This window comes from Hydractinia symbiolongicarpus, chromosome 11 (assembly GCF_029227915.1).
Source record: "Hydractinia symbiolongicarpus strain clone_291-10 chromosome 11, HSymV2.1, whole genome shotgun sequence".
NCBI lineage: Eukaryota > Metazoa > Cnidaria > Hydrozoa > Anthoathecata > Hydractiniidae > Hydractinia > Hydractinia symbiolongicarpus.
Window position 1 is genome coordinate 18,718,959 of NC_079885.1, and position 18,170 is coordinate 18,737,128.

At 48.5% G+C, this 18,170-nt stretch overlaps 27 non-coding genes across 27 annotated transcripts; all 27 read left to right on the forward strand.

Annotated features, from left to right (window-relative positions):
• Nucleotides 1–479: 479 nt before the first annotated feature.
• Nucleotides 480–600, forward strand: LOC130619959 (U5 spliceosomal RNA). The gene has a single exon (XR_008980695.1). It is a non-coding gene; the product is annotated as a U5 spliceosomal RNA (small nuclear RNA).
• A 543-nt stretch (nt 601–1,143) lies between these two features.
• Nucleotides 1,144–1,264, forward strand: LOC130619757 (U5 spliceosomal RNA). Its single transcript, XR_008980496.1, has one exon. It is a non-coding gene; the product is annotated as a U5 spliceosomal RNA (small nuclear RNA).
• A 543-nt stretch (nt 1,265–1,807) lies between these two features.
• LOC130619764 (U5 spliceosomal RNA) lies at nt 1,808–1,928 on the forward strand. The gene has a single exon (XR_008980502.1). It is a non-coding gene; the product is annotated as a U5 spliceosomal RNA (small nuclear RNA).
• A 542-nt stretch (nt 1,929–2,470) lies between these two features.
• On the forward strand, nt 2,471–2,591 carry LOC130619706 (U5 spliceosomal RNA). The gene has a single exon (XR_008980444.1). It is a non-coding gene; the product is annotated as a U5 spliceosomal RNA (small nuclear RNA).
• Nucleotides 2,592–3,134: 543 nt separating this feature from the next.
• LOC130619777 (U5 spliceosomal RNA) lies at nt 3,135–3,255 on the forward strand. The gene has a single exon (XR_008980516.1). It is a non-coding gene; the product is annotated as a U5 spliceosomal RNA (small nuclear RNA).
• Nucleotides 3,256–3,798: 543 nt separating this feature from the next.
• Nucleotides 3,799–3,919, forward strand: LOC130619803 (U5 spliceosomal RNA). Its single transcript, XR_008980542.1, has one exon. It is a non-coding gene; the product is annotated as a U5 spliceosomal RNA (small nuclear RNA).
• Nucleotides 3,920–4,462: 543 nt separating this feature from the next.
• LOC130618822 (U5 spliceosomal RNA) lies at nt 4,463–4,583 on the forward strand. Its single transcript, XR_008979566.1, has one exon. It is a non-coding gene; the product is annotated as a U5 spliceosomal RNA (small nuclear RNA).
• A 543-nt stretch (nt 4,584–5,126) lies between these two features.
• On the forward strand, nt 5,127–5,247 carry LOC130619541 (U5 spliceosomal RNA). Its single transcript, XR_008980280.1, has one exon. It is a non-coding gene; the product is annotated as a U5 spliceosomal RNA (small nuclear RNA).
• Nucleotides 5,248–5,790: 543 nt separating this feature from the next.
• On the forward strand, nt 5,791–5,911 carry LOC130619701 (U5 spliceosomal RNA). Its single transcript, XR_008980440.1, has one exon. It is a non-coding gene; the product is annotated as a U5 spliceosomal RNA (small nuclear RNA).
• A 548-nt stretch (nt 5,912–6,459) lies between these two features.
• On the forward strand, nt 6,460–6,580 carry LOC130619542 (U5 spliceosomal RNA). Its single transcript, XR_008980281.1, has one exon. It is a non-coding gene; the product is annotated as a U5 spliceosomal RNA (small nuclear RNA).
• A 548-nt stretch (nt 6,581–7,128) lies between these two features.
• LOC130619543 (U5 spliceosomal RNA) lies at nt 7,129–7,249 on the forward strand. The gene has a single exon (XR_008980282.1). It is a non-coding gene; the product is annotated as a U5 spliceosomal RNA (small nuclear RNA).
• Nucleotides 7,250–7,798: 549 nt separating this feature from the next.
• LOC130619544 (U5 spliceosomal RNA) lies at nt 7,799–7,919 on the forward strand. The gene has a single exon (XR_008980284.1). It is a non-coding gene; the product is annotated as a U5 spliceosomal RNA (small nuclear RNA).
• A 548-nt stretch (nt 7,920–8,467) lies between these two features.
• On the forward strand, nt 8,468–8,588 carry LOC130619545 (U5 spliceosomal RNA). The gene has a single exon (XR_008980285.1). It is a non-coding gene; the product is annotated as a U5 spliceosomal RNA (small nuclear RNA).
• Nucleotides 8,589–9,136: 548 nt separating this feature from the next.
• LOC130619546 (U5 spliceosomal RNA) lies at nt 9,137–9,257 on the forward strand. The gene has a single exon (XR_008980286.1). It is a non-coding gene; the product is annotated as a U5 spliceosomal RNA (small nuclear RNA).
• Nucleotides 9,258–9,805: 548 nt separating this feature from the next.
• Nucleotides 9,806–9,926, forward strand: LOC130619547 (U5 spliceosomal RNA). Its single transcript, XR_008980287.1, has one exon. It is a non-coding gene; the product is annotated as a U5 spliceosomal RNA (small nuclear RNA).
• A 548-nt stretch (nt 9,927–10,474) lies between these two features.
• LOC130619548 (U5 spliceosomal RNA) lies at nt 10,475–10,595 on the forward strand. Its single transcript, XR_008980288.1, has one exon. It is a non-coding gene; the product is annotated as a U5 spliceosomal RNA (small nuclear RNA).
• A 548-nt stretch (nt 10,596–11,143) lies between these two features.
• LOC130619551 (U5 spliceosomal RNA) lies at nt 11,144–11,264 on the forward strand. The gene has a single exon (XR_008980290.1). It is a non-coding gene; the product is annotated as a U5 spliceosomal RNA (small nuclear RNA).
• Nucleotides 11,265–11,812: 548 nt separating this feature from the next.
• On the forward strand, nt 11,813–11,933 carry LOC130619920 (U5 spliceosomal RNA). Its single transcript, XR_008980657.1, has one exon. It is a non-coding gene; the product is annotated as a U5 spliceosomal RNA (small nuclear RNA).
• A 547-nt stretch (nt 11,934–12,480) lies between these two features.
• Nucleotides 12,481–12,601, forward strand: LOC130619552 (U5 spliceosomal RNA). Its single transcript, XR_008980291.1, has one exon. It is a non-coding gene; the product is annotated as a U5 spliceosomal RNA (small nuclear RNA).
• A 547-nt stretch (nt 12,602–13,148) lies between these two features.
• Nucleotides 13,149–13,269, forward strand: LOC130619553 (U5 spliceosomal RNA). The gene has a single exon (XR_008980292.1). It is a non-coding gene; the product is annotated as a U5 spliceosomal RNA (small nuclear RNA).
• Nucleotides 13,270–13,816: 547 nt separating this feature from the next.
• LOC130619554 (U5 spliceosomal RNA) lies at nt 13,817–13,937 on the forward strand. The gene has a single exon (XR_008980293.1). It is a non-coding gene; the product is annotated as a U5 spliceosomal RNA (small nuclear RNA).
• A 548-nt stretch (nt 13,938–14,485) lies between these two features.
• LOC130619555 (U5 spliceosomal RNA) lies at nt 14,486–14,606 on the forward strand. Its single transcript, XR_008980295.1, has one exon. It is a non-coding gene; the product is annotated as a U5 spliceosomal RNA (small nuclear RNA).
• Nucleotides 14,607–15,154: 548 nt separating this feature from the next.
• Nucleotides 15,155–15,275, forward strand: LOC130619556 (U5 spliceosomal RNA). The gene has a single exon (XR_008980296.1). It is a non-coding gene; the product is annotated as a U5 spliceosomal RNA (small nuclear RNA).
• A 547-nt stretch (nt 15,276–15,822) lies between these two features.
• Nucleotides 15,823–15,943, forward strand: LOC130619802 (U5 spliceosomal RNA). Its single transcript, XR_008980541.1, has one exon. It is a non-coding gene; the product is annotated as a U5 spliceosomal RNA (small nuclear RNA).
• Nucleotides 15,944–16,490: 547 nt separating this feature from the next.
• On the forward strand, nt 16,491–16,611 carry LOC130619557 (U5 spliceosomal RNA). The gene has a single exon (XR_008980297.1). It is a non-coding gene; the product is annotated as a U5 spliceosomal RNA (small nuclear RNA).
• A 548-nt stretch (nt 16,612–17,159) lies between these two features.
• Nucleotides 17,160–17,280, forward strand: LOC130619558 (U5 spliceosomal RNA). The gene has a single exon (XR_008980298.1). It is a non-coding gene; the product is annotated as a U5 spliceosomal RNA (small nuclear RNA).
• A 546-nt stretch (nt 17,281–17,826) lies between these two features.
• Nucleotides 17,827–17,947, forward strand: LOC130619559 (U5 spliceosomal RNA). Its single transcript, XR_008980299.1, has one exon. It is a non-coding gene; the product is annotated as a U5 spliceosomal RNA (small nuclear RNA).
• Nucleotides 17,948–18,170: the final 223 nt, after the last annotated feature.

The window sequence follows — 18,170 nt, forward strand, 5'->3', positions numbered from 1 at the left end:
CAGACACTTGGTAAGCACGGTCCACTCAATGGCTTTCCAAATGCGAAGAATGAAGGCCGCAGACGGCAGGGGTTGAGCCAAGGGCCTTTCGGCCGTATCCCGCTCACAAGTTTTTTTTTTAGCAGAATAATACATACGAGCTAATCAAAATCGGCTCGAGGAAAGAAATAAAGTTCAGAGACAACCAAAGGAGTCGAACTGCAGTAGAAACAAACTAGATGTAACGCAAGCCACTAGTACGACGTATTGCCTACAGGGACCACACTCTCCGAGACAGCGAACGCAACTTCCTAGTGATTCACGCGAACGCACTGAACTAGGTGATGTAGATCAGAAAGGTGAAAGTCCTTGTGTCAAGTCTACACCTCACGATGAAGCACCTTTTAAGCGTCCTCTACGAACGGACACACTGGCAAGCGGCACACCACAAGCAAAGGTTAAGTCGGCTCGAAGGCACAACAGGTCGCGCCGACTTACGACAACTGTGGGCTTTCTTCAGTTCACGCACAAATCTTTCGCCTTTTACTAAAGATTTCCGTGGAGAAGGCCAAAACGATGAGTATATAGACGACTTTGCTACTGTCTCGCTTCGGCGGGACGATCACTAGTCTAAATGAAAAAACGTGCAGGAGGCCATACGCGGGCCTATCTCTCATCTCGCTCAGAGAGACTTGGTAAGCACGGTCCACTCAATGGCTTTCCAAATGCGAAGAATGAAGGCCGCAGACGGCAGGGGTTGAGCCAAGGGCCTTTCGGCCGTATCCCGCTCACAAGTTTTTTTTTTAGCAGAATAATACATACGAGCTAATCAAAATCGGCTCGAGGAAAGAAATAAAGTTCAGAGACAACCAAAGGAGTCGAACTGCAGTAGAAACAAACTAGATGTAACGCAAGCCACTAGTACGACGTATTGCCTACAGGGACCACACTCTCCGAGACAGCGAACGCAACTTCCTAGTGATTCACGCGAACGCACTGAACTAGGTGATGTAGATCAGAAAGGTGAAAGTCCTTGTGTCAAGTCTACACCTCACGATGCAGCACCTTTTAAGCGTCCTCTACGAACGGACACACTGGCAAGCGGCACACCACAAGCAAAGGTTAAGTCGGCTCGAAGGCACAACAGGTCGCACCGACTTACGACAACTCTGGGCTTTCTTCAGTTCACGCACAAATCTTTCGCCTTTTACAAAAGATTTCCGTGGAGAAGGCCAAAACGATGAGTATATAGACGATTTTTCTACTGTCTCGCTTCGGCGGGACGATCACTAGTCTAAATGAAAAAACGTGCAGGAGGCCATACGCGGGCCTATCTCTCATCTCGCTCACAGACACTTGGTAAGCACGGTCCACTCAATGGCTTTCCAAATGCGAAGAATGAAGGCCGCAGACGGCAGGGGTTGAGCCAAGGGCCTTTCGGCCGTATCCCGCTCACAAGTTTTTTTTTTAGCAGAATAATACATACGAGCTAATCAAAATCGGCTCGAGGAAAGAAATAAAGTTCAGAGACAACCAAAGGAGTCGAACTGCAGTAGAAACAAACTAGATGTAACGCAAGCCACTAGTACGACGTATTGCCTACAGGGACCACACTCTCCGAGACAGCGAACGCAACTTCCTAGTGATTCACGCGAACGCACTCAACTAGGTGATGTAGATCAGAAAGGTGAAAGTCCTTGTGTCAAGTCTACACCTCACGATGCAGCACCTTTTAACCGTCCTCTACGAACGGACACACTGGCAAGCGGCACACCACAAGCAAAGGTTAAGTCGGCTCGAAGGCACAACAGGTCGCACCGACTTACGACAACTCTGGGCTTTCTTCAGTTCACGCACAAATCTTTCGCCTTTTACTAAAGATTTCCGTGGAGAAGGCCAAAACGATGAGTATATAGACGATTTTGCTGCTGTCTCGCTTCGGCGGGACGATCACTAGTCTAAATGAAAAAACGTGCAGGAGGCCATACGCGGGCCTATCTCTCATCTCGCTCAGAGAGACTTGGTAAGCACGGTCCACTCAATGGCTTTCCAAATGCGAAGAGTGAAGGCCGCAGACGGCAGGGGTTGAGCCAAGGGCCTTTCGGCCGTATCTCGCTCACAAGTTTTTTTTTAGCAGAATAATACATACGAGCTAATCAAAATCGGCTCGAGGAAAGAAATAAAGTTCAGAGACAACCAAAGGAGTCGAACTGCAGTAGAAACAAACTAGATGTAACGCAAGCCACTAGTACGACGTATTGCCTACAGGGACCACACTCTCCGAGACAGCGAACGCAACTTCCTAGTGATTCACGCGAACGCACTGAACTAGGTGATGTAGATCAGGAAGGTGAAAGTCCTTGTGTCAAGTCTACACCTCACGATGCAGCACCTTTTAAGCGTCCTCTACGAACGGACACACTGGCAAGCGGCACACCACAAGCAAAGGTTAAGTCGGCTCGAAGGCACAACAGGTTGCGCCGACTTACGACAACTCTGGGCTTTTTTCAGTTCACGCACAAATCTTTCGCCTTTTACTAAAGATTTCCGTGAAGAAGGCCAAAACGATGAGTATATAGACGATTTTTCTACTGTCTCGCTTCGGCGGGACGATCACTAGTCTAAATGAAAAAACGTGCAGGAGGCCATACGCGGGCCTATCTCTCATCTCGCTCACGGAGACTTGGTATGCACGGTCCACTCAATGGCTTTCCAAATGCGAAGAGCGAAGGCCGCAGACGGCAGGGGTTGAGCCAAGGGTCTTTCGGCCGTATCCCGCTCACAAGTTTTTTTTTTAGCAGAATAATACATACGAGCTAATCAAAATCGGCTCGAGGAAAGAAATAAAGTTCAGAGACAACCAAAGGAGTCGAACTGCAGTAGAAACAAACTAGATGTAACGCAAGCCACTAGTACGACGTATTGCCTACAGGGACCACACTCTCCGAGACAGCGAACGCAACTTCCTAGTGATTCACGCGAACGCACTGAACTAGGTGATGTAGATCAGGAAGGTGAAAGTCCTTGTGTCAAGTCTACACCTCACGATGCAGCACCTTTTAAGCGTCCTCTACGAACGGACACACTGGCAAGCGGCACACCACAAGCAAAGGTTAAGTCGGCTCGAAGGCACAACAGGTCGCGCCGACTTACGACAACTCTGGGCATTCTTCAGTTCACGCACAAATCTTTCGCCTTTTACTAAAGATTTCCGTGGAGAAGGCCAAAACGATGAGTATATAGACGATTTTTCTACTGTCTCGCTTCGGCGGGACGATCACTAGTCTAAATGAAAAAACGTGCAGGAGGCCATACGCGGGCCTATCTCTCATCTCGCTCACAGAGACTTAGTAAGCACGGTCCACTCAATGGCTTTCCAAATGCGAAGAATGAAGGCCGCAGACGGCAGGGGTTGAGCCAAGGGCCTTTCGGCCGTATCCCGCTCACAAGTTTTTTTTTTAGCAGAATAATACATACGAGCTAATCAAAATCGGCTCGAGGAAAGAAATAAAGTTCAGAGACAACCAAAGGAGTCGAACTGCAGTAGAAACAAACTAGATGTAACGCAAGCCACTAGTACGACGTATTGCCTACAGGGACCACACTCTCCGAGACAGCGAACGCAACTTCCTAGTGATTCACGCTAACGCACTGAACTGGGTGATGTAGATCAGAAAGGTGAAAGTCCTTGTGTCAAGTCTACACCTCACGATGCAGCACCTTTTAAGCGTCCTCTACGAACGGACACACTGGCAAGCGGCACACCACAAGCAAAGGTTAAGTCGGCTCGAAGGCACAACAGGTCGCGCCGACTTACGACAACTCTGGGCTTTCTTCAGTTCACGCACAAATCTTTCGCCTTTTACTAAAGATTTCCGTGGAGAAGGCCAAAACGATGAGCATATAGACGATTTTTCTACTGTCTCGCTTCGGCGGGACGATCACTAGTCTAAATGAAAAAACGTGCAGGAGGCCATACGCGGGCCTATCTCTCATCTCGCTCACGGAGACTTGGTATGCACAGTCCACTCAATGGCTTTCCAAATGCGAAGAGCGAAGGCCGCAGACGGCAGGGGTTGAGCCAAGGGTCTTTCGGCTGTATCCCGCTCACAAGTTTTTTTTTTAGCAGAATAATACATACGAGCTAATCAAAATCGGCTCGAGGAAAGAAATAAAGTTCAGAGACAACCAAAGGAGTCGAACTGCAGTAGAAACAAACTAGATGTAACGCAAGCCACTAGTACGACGTATTGCCTACAGGGACCACACTCTCCGAGACAGCGAACGCAACTTCCTAGTGATTCACGCGAACGCACTGAACTAGGTGATGTAGATCAGGAAGGTGAAAGTCCTTGTGTCAAGTCTACACCTCACGATGCAGCACCTTTTAAGCGTCCTCTACGAACGGACACACTGGCAAGCGGCACACCACAAGCAAAGGTTAAGTCGGCTCGAAGGCACAACAGGTCGCGCTGACTTACGACGACTCTGGGCTTTCTTCAGTTCACGCACAAATCTTTCGCCTTTTACTAAAGATTTCCGTGAAGAAGGCCAAAACGATGAGTATATAGACGATTTTTCTACTGTCTCGCTTCGGCGGGACGATCACTAGTCTAAATGAAAAAACGTGCAGGAGGCCATACGCGGACCTATCTCTCATCTCGCTCACAGAGCCTTGGTAAGCACGGTCCACTCAATGGCTTTCCAAATGCGAAGAGTGAAGGCCGCAGACGGCAGGGGTTGAGCCAAGGGCCTTTCGGCCGTATCCCGCTCACAAGTTTTTTTTTTAGCAGAATAATACATACGAGCTAATCAAAATCGGCTCGAGGAAAGAAATAAAGTTCAGAGACAACCAAAGGAGTCGAACTGCAGTAGAAACAAACTAGATGTAACGCAAGCCACTAGTACGACGTATTGCCTACAGGGACCACACTCTCCGAGACAGCGAACGCAACTTCCTAGTGATTCACGCGAACGCACTCAACTAGGTGATGTAGATCAGAAAGGTGAAAGTCCTTGTGTCAAGTCTACACCTCACGATGCAGCACCTTTTAAGCGTCCTCTACGAACGGACACACTGGCAAGCGGCACACCACAAGCAAAGGTTAAGTCGGCTCGAAGGCACAACAGGTCGCGCCGACTTACGACAACTCTGGGCTTTCTTCAGTTCACGCACAAATCTTTCGCCTTTTACTAAAGATTTCCGTGGAGAAGGCCAAAACGATGAGTATATAGACGATTTTTCTACTGTCTCGCTTCGGCGGGACGATCACTAGTCTAAATGAAAAAACGTGCAGGAAGCCATACGCGGGCCTATCTCTCATCTCGCTCACGGAGACTTGGTATGCACGGTCCACTCAATGGCTTTCCAAATGCGAAGAGCGAAGGCCGCAGACGGCAGGGGTTGAGCCAAGGGTCTTTCGGCCGTATCCCGCTCACAAGTTTTTTTTTTAGCAGAATAATACATACGAGCTAATCAAAATCGGCTCGAGGAAAGAAATAAAGTTCAGAGACAACCAAAGGAGTCGAACTGCAGTAGAAACAAACTAGATGTAACGCAAGCCACTAGTACGACGTATTGCCTACAGGGACCACACTCTCCGAGACAGCGAACGCAACTTCCTAGTGATTCACGCGAACGCACTCAACTAGGTGATGTAGATCAGAAAGGTGAAAGTCCTTGTGTCAAGTCTACACCTCACGATGCAGCACCTTTTAAGCGTCCTCTACGAACGGACACACTGGCAAGCGGCACACCACAAGCAAAGGTTAAGTCGGCTCGAAGGCACAACAGGTCGCGCCGACTTACGACAACTCTGGGCTTTCTTTAGTTCACGCACAAATCTTTCGCCTTTTACTAAAGATTTCCGTGGAGAAGGCCAAAACGATGAGTATATAGACGATTTTTCTACTGTCTCGCTTCGGCGGGACGATCACTAGTCTAAATGAAAAAACGTGCAGGAGGCCATACGCGGGCCTATCTCTCATCTCGCTCACAGAGACTTGGTAAGCACGGTCCACCCAATGGCTTTCCAAATGCGAAGAGTGAAGGCCGCAGACGGCAGGGGTTGAGCCAAGGGCCTTTCGGCCGTATCCCGCTCACAAGTTTTTTTTTTTTTTTAGCAGAATAATACATACGAGCTAATCAAAATCGGCTCGAGGAAAGAAATAAAGTTCAGAGACAACCAAAGGAGTCGAACTGCAGTAGAAACAAACGAGATGTAACGCAAGCCACTAGTACGACGTATTGCCTACAGGGACCACACTCTCCGAGACAGCGAACGCAACTTCCTAGTGATTCACGCGAACGCACTCAACTAGGTGATGTAGATCAGAAAGGTGAAAGTCCTTGTGTCAAGTCTACACCTCACGATGCAGCACCTTTTAAGCGTCCTCTACGAACGGACACACTGGCAAGCGGCACACCACAAGCAAAGGTTAAGTCGGCTCGAAGGCACAACAGGTCGCGCCGACTTACGACAACTCTGGGCTTTCTTCAGTTCACGCACAAATCTTTCGCCTTTTACTAAAGATTTCCGTGGAGAAGGCCAAAACGATGAGTATATAGACGATTTTTCTACTGTCTCGCTTCGGCGGGACGATCACTAGTCTAAATTAAAAAAACGTGCAGGAGGCCATACGCGGGCCTATCTCTCATCTCGCTCACAGAGACTTGGTAAGCACGGTCGACCCAATGGCTTTCCAAATGCGAAGAGTGAAGGCCGCAGACGGCAGGGGTTGAGCCAAGGGCCTTTCGGCCGTATCCCGCTCACAAGTTTTTTTTTTTTTTAGCAGAATAATACATACGAGCTAATCAAAATCGGCTCGAGGAAAGAAATAAAGTTCAGAGACAACCAAAGGAGTCGAACTGCAGTAGAAACAAACTAGATGTAACGCAAGCCACTAGTACGACGTATTGCCTACAGGGACCACACTCTCCGAGACAGCGAACGCAACTTCCTAGTGATTCACGCGAACGCACTCAACTAGGTGATGTAGATCAGAAAGGTGAAAGTCCTTGTGTCAAGTCTACACCTCACGATGCAGCACCTTTTAAGCGTCCTCTACGAACGGACACACTGGCAAGCGGCACACCACAAGCAAAGGTTAAGTCGGCTCGAAGGCACAACAGGTCGCGCCGACTTACGACAACTCTGGGCTTTCTTCAGTTCACGCACAAATCTTTCGCCTTTTACTAAAGATTTCCGTGGAGAAGGCCAAAACGATGAGTATATAGACGATTTTTCTACTGTCTCGCTTCGGCGGGACGATCACTAGTCTAAATGAAAAAACGTGCAGGAGGCCATACGCGGGCCTATCTCTCATCTCGCTCACAGAGACTTGGTAAGCACGGTCGACCCAATGGCTTTCCAAATGCGAAGAGTGAAGGCCGCAGACGGCAGGAGTTGAGCCAAGGGCCTTTCGGCCGTATCCCGCTCACAAGTTTTTTTTTTTTTTTTAGCAGAATAATACATACGAGCTAATCAAAATCGGCTCGAGGAAAGAAATAAAGTTCAGAGACAACCAAAGGAGTCGAACTGCAGTAGAAACAAACTAGATGTAACGCAAGCCACTAGTACGACGTATTGCCTACAGGGACCACACTCTCCGAGACAGCGAACGCAACTTCCTAGTGATTCACGCGAACGCACTCAACTAGGTGATGTAGATCAGAAAGGTGAAAGTCCTTGTGTCAAGTCTACACCTCACGATGCAGCACCTTTTAAGCGTCCTCTACGAACGGACACACTGGCAAGCGGCACACCACAAGCAAAGGTTAAGTCGGCTCGAAGGCACAAAAGGTCGCGCCGACTTACGACAACTCTGGGCTTTCTTCAGTTCACGCACAAATCTTTCGCCTTTTACTAAAGATTTCCGTGGAGAAGGCCAAAACGATGAGTATATAGACGATTTTTCTACTGTCTCGCTTCGGCGGGACGATCACTAGTCTAAATGAAAAAACGTGCAGGAGGCCATACGCGGGCCTATCTCTCATCTCGCTCACAGAGACTTGGTAAGCACGGTCCACTCAATGGCTTTCCAAATGCGAAGAGTGAAGGCCGCAGACGGCAGGGGTTGAGCCAAGGGCCTTTCGGCCGTATCCCGCTCACAAGTTTTTTTTTTTTTTTAGCAGAATAATACATACGAGCTAATCAAAATCGGCTCGAGGAAAGAAATAAAGTTCAGAGACAACCAAAGGAGTCGAACTGCAGTAGAAACAAACTAGATGTAACGCAAGCCACTAGTACGACGTATTGCCTACAGGGACCACACTCTCCGAGACAGCGAACGCAACTTCCTAGTGATTCACGCGAACGCACTCAACTAGGTGATGTAGATCAGAAAGGTGAAAGTCCTTGTGTCAAGTCTACACCTCACGATGCAGCACCTTTTAAGCGTCCTCTACGAACGGACACACTGGCAAGCGGCACACCACAAGCAAAGGTTAAGTCGGCTCGAAGGCACAACAGGTCGCGCCGACTTACGACAACTCTGGGCTTTCTTCAGTTCACGCACAAATCTTTCGCCTTTTACTAAAGATTTCCGTGGAGAAGGCCAAAACGATGAGTATATAGACGATTTTTCTACTGTCTCGCTTCGGCGGGACGATCACTAGTCTAAATGAAAAAACGTGCAGGAGGCCATACGCGGGCCTATCTCTCATCTCGCTCACAGAGACTTGGTAAGCACGGTCCACCCAATGGCTTTCCAAATGCGAAGAGTGAAGGCCGCAGACGGCAGGGATTGAGCCAAGGGCCTTTCGGCCGTATCCCGCTCACAAGTTTTTTTTTTTTTTTAGCAGAATAATACATACGAGCTAATCAAAATCGGCTCGAGGAAAGAAATAAAGTTCAGAGACAACCAAAGGAGTCGAACTGCAGTAGAAACAAACTAGATGTAACGCAAGCCACTAGTACGACGTATTGCCTACAGGGACCACACTCTCCGAGACAGCGAACGCAACTTCCTAGTGATTCACGCGAACGCACTCAACTAGGTGATGTAGATCAGAAAGGTGAAAGTCCTTGTGTCAAGTCTACACCTCACGATGCAGCACCATTTAAGCGTCCTGTACGAACGGACACACTGGCAAGCGGCACACCACAAGCAAAGGTTAAGTCGGCTTGAAGGCACAAAAGGTCGCGCCGACTTACGACAACTCTGGGCTTTCTTCAGTTCACGCACAAATCTTTCGCCTTTTACTAAAGATTTCCGTGGAGAAGGCCAAAACGATGAGTATATAGACGATTTTTCTACTGTCTCGCTTCGGCGGGACGATCACTAGTCTAAATGAAAAAACGTGCAGGAGGCCATACGCGGGCCTATCTCTCCTCTCGCTCACAGAGACTTGGTAAGCACGGTCCACTCAATGGCTTTCCAAATGCGAAGAGTGAAGGCCGCAGACGGCAGGGGTTGAGCCAAGGGCCTTTCGGCCGTATCCCGCTCACAAGTTTTTTTTTTTTTTTAGCAGAATAATACATACGAGCTAATCAAAATCGGCTCGAGGAAAGAAATAAAGTTCAGAGACAACCAAAGGAGTCGAACTGCAGTAGAAACAAACTGGATGTAACGCAAGCCACTAGTACGACGTATTGCCTACAGGGACCACACTCTCCGAGACAGCGAACGCAACTTCCTAGTGATTCACGCGAACGCACTCAACTAGGTGATGTAGATCAGAAAGGTGAAAGTCCTTGTGTCAAGTCTACACCTCACGATGCAGCACCTTTTAAGCGTCCTCTACGAACGGACACACTGGCAAGCGGCACACCACAAGCAAAGGTTAAGTCGGCTCGAAGGCACAACAGGTCGCGCCGACTTACGACAACTCTGGGCTTTCTTCAGTTCACGCACAAATCTTTCGCCTTTTACTAAAGATTTCCGTGGAGAAGGCCAAAACGATGAGTATATAGACGATTTTTCTACTGTCTCGCTTCGGCGGGACGATCACTACTCTAAATGAAAAAACGTGCAGGAGGCCATACGCGGGCCTATCTCTCATCTCGCTCACAGAGACTTGGTAAGCACGGTCCACCCAATGGCTTTCCAATTGCGAAGAGTGAAGGCCGCAGACGGCAGGGGTTGAGCCAAGGGCCTTTCGGCCGTATCCCGCTCACAAGTTTTTTTTTTTTTTTAGCAGAATAATACATACGAGCTAATCAAAATCGGCTCGAGGAAAGAAATAAAGTTCAGAGACAACCAAAGGAGTCGAACTGCAGTAGAAACAAACTAGATGTAACGCAAGCCACTAGTACGACGTATTGCCTACAGGGACCACACTCTCCGAGACAGCGAACGCAACTTCCTAGTGATTCACGCGAACGCACTCAACTAGGTGATGTAGATCAGAAAGGTGAAAGTCCTTGTGTCAAGTCTACACCTCACGATGCAGCACCTTTTAAGCGTCCTCTACGTACGGACACACTGGCAAGCGGCACACCACAAGCAAAGGTTAAGTCGGCTCGAAGGCACAACAGGTCGCGCCGACTTACGACAACTCTGGGCTTTCTTCAGTTCACGCACAAATCTTTCGCCTTTTACTAAAGATTTCCGTGGAGAAGGCCAAAACGATGAGTATATAGACGATTTTTCTACTGTCTCGCTTCGGCGGGACGATCACTAGTCTAAATGAAAAAACGTGCAGGAGGCCATACGCGGGCCTATCTCTCATCTCGCTCACAGAGACTTGGTAAGCACGGTCGACCCAATGGCTTTCCAAATGCGAAGAGTGAAGGCCGCAGACGGCAGGGGTTGAGCCAAGGGCCTTTCGGCCGTATCCCGCTCACAAGTTTTTTTTTTTTTTTAGCAGAATAATACATACGAGCTAATCAAAATCGGCTCGAGGAAAGAAATAAAGTTCAGAGACAACCAAAGGAGTCGAACTGCAGTAGAAACAAACTAGATGTAACGCAAGCCACTAGTACGACGTATTGCCTACAGGGACCACACTCTCCGAGACAGCGAACGCAACTTCCTAGTGATTCACGCGAACGCACTCAACTAGGTGATGTAGATCAGAAAGGTGAAAGTCCTTGTGTCAAGTCTACACCTCACGATGCAGCACCTTTTAAGCGTCCTCTACGAACGGACACACTGGCAAGCGGCACACCACAAGCAAAGGTTAAGTCGGCTCGAAGGCACAACAGGTCGCGCCGACTTACGACAACTCTGGGCTTTCTTCAGTTCACGCACAAATCTTTCGCCTTTTACTAAAGATTTCCGTGGAGAAGGCCAAAACGATGAGTATATAGACGATTTTTCTACTGTCTCGCTTCGGCGGGACGATCACTAGTCTAAATGAAAAAACGTGCAGGAGGCCATACTCGGGCCTATCTCTCATCTCGCTCACAGAGACTTGGTAAGCACGGTCCACTCAATGGCTTTCCAAATGCGAAGAGTGAAGGCCGCAGACGGCAGGGGTTGAGCCAAGGGCCTTTCGGCCGTATCCCGCTCACAAGTTTTTTTTTTTTTTTAGCAGAATAATACATACGAGCTAATCAAAATCGGCTCGAGGAAAGAAATAAAGTTCAGAGACAACCAAAGGAGTCGAACTGCAGTAGAAACAAACTAGATGTAACGCAAGCCACTAGTACGACGTATTGCCTACAGGGACCACACTCTCCGAGACAGCGAACGCAACTTCCTAGTGATTCACGCGAACGCACTCAACTAGGTGATGTAGATCAGAAAGGTGAAAGTCCTTGTGTCAAGTCTACACCTCACGATGCAGCACCTTTTAAGCGTCCTCTACGAACAGACACACTGGCAAGCGGCACACCACAAGCAAAGGTTAAGTCGGCTCGAAGGCACAACAGGTCGCGCCCACTTACGACAACTCTGGGCATTCTTCAGTTCACGCACAAATCTTTCGCCTTTTACTAAAGATTTCCGTGGAGAAGTCCAAAACGATGAGTATATAGACGATTTTTCTACTGTCTCGCTTCGGCGGGACGATCACTAGTCTAAATGAAAAAACGTGCAGGAGGCCATACGCGGGCCTATCTCTCATCTCGCTCACAGAGACTTGGTAAGCACGGTCCACTCAATGGCTTTCCAAATGCGAAGAGTGAAGGCCGCAGACGGCAGGGGTTGAGCCAAGGGCCTTTCGGCCGTATCCCGCTCACAAGTTTTTTTTTTTTTTAGCAGAATAATACATACGAGCTAATCAAAATCGGCTCGAGGAAAGAAATAAAGTTCAGAGACAACCAAAGGAGTCGAACTGCAGTAGAAACAAACTAGATGTAACGCAAGCCACTAGTACGACGTATTGCCTACAGGGACCACACTCTCCGAGACAGCGAACGCAACTTCCTAGTGATTCACGCGAACGCACTCAACTAGGTGATGTAGATCAGAAAGGTGAAAGTCCTTGTGTCAAGTCTACACCTCACGATGCAGCACCTTTTAAGCGTCCTCTACGAACGGACACACTGGCAAGCGGCACACCACAAGCAAAGGTTAAGTCGGCTCGAAGGCACAACAGGTCGCGCCGACTTACGACAACTCTGGGCTTTCTTCAGTTCACGCACAAATCTTTCGCCTTTTACTAAAGATTTCCGTGGAGAAGGCCAAAACGATGAGTATATAGACGATTTTTCTACTGTCTCGCTTCGGCGGGACGATCACTAGTCTAAATGAAAAAACGTGCAGGAGGCCATACGCGGGCCTATCTCTCATCTCGCTCACAGAGACTTGGTAAGCACGGTCCACTCAATGGCTTTCCAAATGCGAAGAGTGAAGGCCGCAGACGGCAGGGGTTGAGCCAAGGGCCTTTCGGCCGTATCCCGCTCACAAGTTTTTTTTTTTTTTAGCAGAATAATACATACGAGCTAATCAAAATCGGCTCGAGGAAAGAAATAAAGTTCAGAGACAACCAAAGGAGTCGAACTGCAGTAGAAACAAACTAGATGTAACGCAAGCCACTAGTACGACGTATTGCCTACAGGGACCACACTCTCCGAGACAGCGAACGCAACTTCCTAGTGATTCACGCGAACGCACTCAACTAGGTGATGTAGATCAGAAAGGTGAAAGTCCTTGTGTCAAGTCTACACCTCACGATGCAGCACCTTTTAAGCGTCCTCTACGAACGGACACACTGGCAAGCGGCACACCACAAGCAAAGGTTAAGTCGGCTCGAAGGCACAACAGGTCGCGCCGACTTACGACAACTCTGGGCTTTCTTCAGTTCACGCACAAATCTTTCGCCTTTTACTAAAGATTTCCGTGGAGAAGGCCAAAACGATGAGTATATAGACGATTTTTCTACTGTCTCGCTTCGGCGGGACGATCACTAGTCTAAATGAAAAAACGTGCAGGAGGCCATACGCGGGCCTATCTCTCATCTCGCTCACAGAGACTTGGTAAGCACGGTCCACTCAATGGCTTTCCAAATGCGAAGAGTGAAGGCCGCAGACGGCAGGGGTTGAGCCAAGGGCCTTTCGGCCGTATCCCGCTCACAAGTTTTTTTTTTTTTTAGCAGAATAATACATACGAGCTAATCAAAATCGGCTCGAGGAAAGAAATAAAGTTCAGAGACAACCAAAGGAGTCGAACTGCAGTAGAAACAAACTAGATGTAACGCAAGCCACTAGTACGACGTATTGCCTACAGGGACCACACTCTCCGAGACAGCGAACGCAACTTCCTAGTGATTCACGCGAACGCACTCAACTAGGTGATGTAGATCAGAAAGGTGAAAGTCCTTGTGTCAAGTCTACACCTCACGATGCAGCACCTTTTAAGCGTCCTCTACGAACGGACACACTGGCAAGCGGCACACCACAAGCAAAGGTTAAGTCGGCTCGAAGGCACAACAGGTCGCGCCGACTTACGACAACTCTGGGCTTTCTTCAGTTCACGCACAAATCTTTCGCCTTTTACTAAAGATTTCCGTGGAGAAGGCCAAAACGATGAGTATATAGACGATTTTTCTACTGTCTCGCTTCGGCGGGACGATCACTAGTCTAAATGAAAAAACGTGCAGGAGGCCATACGCGGGCCTATCTCTCATCTCGCTCACAGAGACTTGGTAAGCACGGTCCACTCAATGGCTTTCCAAATGCGAAGAGTGAAGGCCGCAGACGGCAGGGGTTGAGCCAAGAGCCTTTCGGCCGTATCCCGCTCACAAGTTTTTTTTTTTTTTTAGCAGAATAATACATACGAGCTAATCAAAATCGGCTCGAGGAAAGAAATAAAGTTCAGAGACAACCAAAGGAGTCGAACTGCAGTAGAAACAAACTAGATGTAACGCAAGCCACTAGTACGACGTATTGCCTACAGGGACCACACTCTCCGAGACAGCGAACGCAACTTCCTAGTGATTCACGCGAACGCACTCAACTAGGTGATGTAGATCAGAAAGGTGAAAGTCCTTGTGTCAAGTCTACACCTCACGATGCAGCACCTTTTAAGCGTCCTCTACGAACGGACACACTGGCAAGCGGCACACCACAAGCAAAGGTTAAGTCGGCTCGAAGGCACAACAGGTCGCGCCGACTTACGACAACTCTGGGCTTTCTTCAGTTCACGCACAAATCTTTCGCCTTTTACTAAAGATTTCCGTGGAGAAGGCCAAAACGATGAGTATATAGACGATTTTTCTACTGTCTCGCTTCGGCGGGACGATCACTAGTCTAAATGAAAAAACGTGCAGGAGGCCATACGCAGGCCTATCTCTCATCTCGCTCACAGAGACTTGGTAAGCACGGTCCACTCAATGGCTTTCCAAATGCGAAGAGTGAAGGCCGCAGACGGCAGGGGTTGAGCCAAGGGCCTTTCGGCCGTATCCCGCTCACAAGTTTTTTTTTTTTTTTAGCAGAATAATACATACGAGCTAATCAAAATCGGCTCGAGGAAAGAAATAAAGTTCAGAGACAACCAAAGGAGTCGAACTGCAGTAGAAACAAACTAGATGTAACGCAAGCCACTAGTACGACGTATTGCCTACAGGGACCACACTCTCCGAGACAGCGAACGCAACTTCCTAGTGATTCACGCGAACGCACTGAACTAGGTGATGTAGATCAGAAAGGTGAAAGTCCTTGTGTCAAGTCTACACCTCACGATGCAGCACCTTTTAAGCGTCCTCTACGAACGGACACACTGGCAAGCGGCACACCACAAGCAAAGGTTAAGTAGGCTCGAAGGCACAACAGGTCGCGCCGACTTACGACAACTCTGGGCTTTCTTCAGTTCACGCACAAATCTTTCGCCTTTTACTAAAGATTTCCGTGGAGAAGGCCAAAACGATGAGTATATAGACGATTTTTCTACTGTCTCGCTTCGGCGGGACGATCACTAGTCTAAATGAAAAAACGTGCAGGAGGCCATACGCGGGCCTATCTCTCATCTCGCTCACAGAGACTTGGTAAGCACGGTCCACTCAATGGCTTTCCAAATGCGAAGAGTGAAGGCCGCAGACGGCAGGGGTTGAGCCAAGGGCCTTTCGGCCGTATCCCGCTCACAAGTTTTTTTTTTTTTTAGCAGAATAATACATACGAGCTAATCAAAATCGGCTCGAGGAAATAAATAAAGTTCAGAGACAACCAAAGGAGTCGAGCTGCAGTAGAAACAAACTAGATGTAACGCAAGCCACTAGTACGACGTATTGCCTACAGGGACCACACTCTCCGAGACAGCGAACGCAACTTCCTAGTGATTCACGCGAACGCACTCAACTAGGTGATGTAGATCAGAAAGGTGAAAGTCCTTGTGTCAAGTCTACACCTCACGATGCAGCACCTTTTAAGCGTCCTCTACGAACAGACACAATGGCAAGCGGCACACCACAAGCAAAGGTTAAGTCGGCTCGAAGGCACAACAGGTCGCGCCCACTTACGACAACTCTGGGCTTTCTTCAGTTCACGCACAAATCTTTCGCCTTTTACTAAAGATTTCCGTGGAGAAGTCCAAAACGATGAGTATATAGACGATTTTTCTACTGTCTCGCTTCGGCGGGACGATCACTAGTCTAAATGAAAAAACGTGCAGGAGGCCATACGCGGGCCTATCTCTCATCTCGCTCACAGAGACTTGGTAAGCACGGTCCACTCAATGGCTTTCCAAATGCGAAGAGTGAAGGCCGCAGACGGCAGGGGTTGAGCCAAGGGCCTTTCGGCCGTATCCCGCTCACAAGTTTTTTTTTTTTTTAGCAGAATAATACATACGAGCTAATCAAAATCGGCTCGAGGAAAGAAATAAAGTTCAGAGACAACCAAAGGAGTCGAACTGCAGTAGAAACAAACTAGATGTAACGCAAGCCACTAGTACGACGTATTGCCTACAGGGACCACACTCTCCGAGACAGCGAACGCAACTTCCTAGTGATTCACGCGAACGCACTCAACTAGGTGATGTAGATCAGAAAGGTGAAAGTCCTTGTGTCAAGTCTACACCTCACGATGCAGCACCTTTTAAGCGTCCTCTACGAACGGACACACTGGCAAGCGGCACACCACAAGCAAAGGTTAAGTCGGCTCGAAGGCACAACAGGTCGCGCCGACTTACGACAACTCTGGGCTTTCTTCAGTTCACGCACAAATCTTTCGCCTTTTACTAAAGATTTCCGTGGAGAAGGCCAAAACGATGAGTATATAGACGATTTTTCTACTGTCTCGCTTCGGCGGGACGATCACTAGTCTAAATGAAAAAACGTGCAGGAGGCCATACGCGGGCCTATCTCTCATCTCGCTCACAGAGACTTGGTAAGCACGGTCCACTCAATGGCTTTCCAAATGCGAAGAGTGAAGGCCGCAGACGGCAGGGGTTGAGCCAAGAGCCTTTCGGCCGTATCCCGCTCACAAGTTTTTTTTTTTTTTTAGCAGAATAATACATACGAGCTAATCAAAATCGGCTCGAGGAAAGAAATAAAGTTCAGAGACAACCAAAGGAGTCGAACTGCAGTAGAAACAAACTAGATGTAACGCAAGCCACTAGTACGACGTATTGCCTACAGGGACCACACTCTCCGAGACAGCGAACGCAACTTCCTAGTGATTCACGCGAACGCACTCAACTAGGTGATGTAGATCAGAAAGGTGAAAGTCCTTGTGTCAAGTCTACACCTCACGATGCAGCACCTTTTAAGCGTCCTCTACGAACGGACACACTGGCAAGCGGCACACCACAAGCAAAGGTTAAGTCGGCTCGAAGGCACAACAGGTCGCGCCGACTTACGACAACTCTGGGCTTTCTTCAGTTCACGCACAAATCTTTCGCCTTTTACTAAAGATTTCCGTGGAGAAGGCCAAAACGATGAGTATATAGACGATTTTTCTACTGTCTCGCTTCGGCGGGACGATCACTAGTCTAAATGAAAAAACGTGCAGGAGGCCATACGCGGGCCTATCTCTCATCTCGCTCACAGAGACTTGGTAAGCACGGTCCACTCAATGGCTTTCCAAATGCGAAGAGTGAAGGCCGCAGACGGCAGGGGTTGAGCCAAGGGCCTTTCGGCCGTATCCCGCTCACAAGTTTTTTTTTTTTTAGCAGAATAATACATACGAGCTAATCAAAATCGGCTCGAGGAAAGAAATAAAGTTCAGAGACAACCAAAGGAGTCGAACTGCAGTAGAAACAAACTAGATGTAACGCAAGCCACTAGTACGACGTATTGCCTACAGGGACCACACTCTCCGAGACAGCGAACGCAACTTCCTAGTGATTCACGCGAACGCACTCAACTAGGTGATGTAGATCAGAAAGGTGAAAGTCCTTGTGTCAAGTCTACACCTCACGATGCAGCACCTTTTAAGCGTCCTCTACGAACGGACACACTGGCAAGCGGCACACCACAAGCAAAGGTTAAGTCGGCTCGAAGGCACAACAGGTCGCGCCGACTTACGACAACTCTGGGCTTTCTTCAGTTCACGCACAAATCTTTCGCCTTTTACTAAAGATTTCCGTGGAGAAGGCCAAAACGATGAGTATATAGACGATTTTTCTACTGTCTCGCTTCGGCGGGACGATCACTAGTCTAAATGAAAAAACGTGCAGGAGGCCATACGCGGGCCTATCTCTCATCTCGCTCACAGAGACTTGGTAAGCACGGTCCACTCAATGGCTTTCCAAATGCGAAGAGTGAAGGCCGCAGACGGCAGGGGTTGAGCCAAGGGCCTTTCGGCCGTATCCCGCTCACAAGTTTTTTTTTTTTTTTAGCAGAATAATACATACGAGCTAATCAAAATCGG